This window comes from Lissotriton helveticus, chromosome 8, assembly GCF_964261635.1.
Source record: "Lissotriton helveticus chromosome 8, aLisHel1.1, whole genome shotgun sequence".
Lineage (NCBI taxonomy): Eukaryota > Metazoa > Chordata > Amphibia > Caudata > Salamandridae > Lissotriton > Lissotriton helveticus.
The window spans coordinates 1,539,825,469-1,539,827,968 of record NC_136069.1 but is presented as its reverse complement, the minus strand read 5'-3'; positions in this window follow the sequence as shown (position 1 = coordinate 1,539,827,968).

The following is a 2,500-nucleotide window of genomic DNA, read 5'->3' as shown; positions in this document are numbered from 1 at the left end:
CTGGGACGCATGGAGCCCGTCCTGGACATTTTGACATGCCGTCGGCCTGGAGACCCGGGGGACGACTGCCCGGGACGCATGGAGCCCGTCCTGGGCACTTTGACATGCCGTCGGCCTGGAGACCCGGGGGACGACTGCCCGGGACGCATGGAGCCCGTCCTGGGCACTTTGACATGCCGTCGGCCCGGAGAAGGGAGCGCCGGACACCCAGGGAAGGACTGCCCGGGACCCATGGAGCCCGTCCTGGGCAATCTGACCTGCCGTCGGCCCAGGGAAGGGAGCGGCGGATGCCCGGGGGGAGGAATGCCCGGGACGCATGGAGCCCGTCCTGGGCACTTTGACATGCCGTCGGCCCGGAGACCCGTGGGACGACTGCCCGGGACGCATGGAGCCCAACCTGGGCACTTTGACATGCCGTCGGCCTGGAGACCCGGGGGACGACTGCCCGGGACGCATGGAGCCCGTCCTGGACATTTTGACATGCCGTCGGCCTGGAGACCCGGGGGACGACTGCCCGGGACGCATGGAGCCCGTCCTGGGCACTTTGACATGCCGTCGGCCCGGAGAAGGGAGCGCCGGACACCCAGGGGAGGACTGCCCGGGACCCATGGAGCCCGTCCTGGGCAATCTGACCTGCCGTCGGCCCGGAGAAGGGAGCGGCGGATGCCCGGGGGGACGACTGCCCGGGACGCATGGAGCCCGTCCTGGGCACTTTGACATGCCATCGGCCTGGAGACCCGGGGGACAACTGCCCGGGACGCATGGAGCCCAACCTGGGCACTTTGACATGCCGTCGGCCTGGAGACCCGGGGGACGACTGCCCGGGACGCATGGAGCCCGTCCTGGACATTTTGACATGCCGTCGGCCTGGAGACCCGGGGGACGACTGCCCGGGACGCATGGAGCCCGTCCTGGGCACTTTGACATGCCGTCGGCCTGGAGACCCGGGGGACGACTGCCCGGGACGCATGGAGCCCGTCCTGGGCACTTTGACATGCCGTCGGCCTGGAGATCCGGGGGACGACTGCCCGGGACGCATGGAGCCCGTCCTGGGCACTTTGACATGCCGTCGGCCTGGAGACCCGGGGGACGACTGCCCGGGACGCATGGAGCCCGTCCTGGGCACTTTGACATGCCATCGGCCTGGAGACCCGGGGGACGACTGCCCAAGAGCCATGGAGCCCGTCCTGGGCAATTTGACAAGCCGTTGGCCTGGAGGAAGGAAGCCCCGGGTGGCCTAGGGAGGTGTTACCCAGGCATAGCCCATCTGGTCCCCCTAGCAGAGAACCACCAGCCTTGGAGGGGTGTCCGGGCATACCCTGCCCCCTAGTAATCCGGAGGGAAATTACCTGACTTTCTTGCAATCTGTGCACACAAGGTGACAGAGGGGACCCAAGGCGCGAAAGTACCCGACCTCCTGGAGCCCTCGCTGGGATCCGGGAGGCGAATGGCACCTCATCATGACTTCCAGGGCGACCAGATGGCCGAGGCGAGAGGGGCGACCAGATGGCCGGGACCAAAAGGACGCCAATCTGCCTGCCCCGGAGCTGCAGGGCTCTGGGGCTGCAGGGTTCCGGGGGCTGCAGAGCTGCAGGTCTCTGGGGCTGCAGGGCTCCGGGGCTTCAGGCCTCCCCGGGCCCTGATGGACCCTCCGTCCCGGGTACCTCCGACCCCCGGCCGGCTTGCAGGACGGAGGGGGGATTCCCGCACCACTGGGCCCTGCCGGACGGGGCTCAAGCCCCGGGCCCGGTCCCCGGCCCCAGTCCTGGCTTTCCAAACCCTATGCCGGGCCGGGGAGAGCCTCCCCTGGGCCCCCGGTGGACCCTCCGTCCCGGGCGCCCCGGCCCCCTGGCCGGATTGCTGGACGGAGGGGTACCAGCACCCTCGGGGCCTGGCCAGATGGAGTTCAAGCCCCGGGTCCGGTCCCACCTTCCGAACCCTAGCCAGGCTGGGGAGAGCCTCCCCGGGAACCGGTGGAGCCCCGTCCCCAGCGCACGGACCCACTGGTGGCCTGCGGGACAGGGGGCTCCAGCACCCTCGGGGCCTGGCCAGATGGAATTCAAGCCCCGGGTCCGGTCCCACCTTCCGAACCCTAGCCAGGCTGGGGAGAGCCTCCCCGGGAACCGGTGGAGCCCCGTCCCCAGCGCACGGACCCACTGGTGGCCTGCGGGACAGGGGGCTCCAGCACCCTCGGGGCCTGGCCAGATGGAGTTCAAGCCCCGGGTCCGGTCCCACCTTCCGAACCCAAGCCAGGCTGGGGAGAGCCTCCCCGGGCCCCGGTGGACCCTACGTCCCGGGCACCCCGGATCCCCGGCCGGATTGCAGGACGGAGGGGTACCAGCACCCTCGGGGCCTGGCCAGATGGAGTTCAAGCCCCGGGTCCGGTCCCACCTTCCGAACCCTAGCCAGGCTGGGGAGAGCCTCCCCGGGCCCCGGTGGAGCCCCGTCCCCAGCGCCCGGACCCTCTGGTGGCCTGCGGGACAGGGGGCTCCAGCACCCT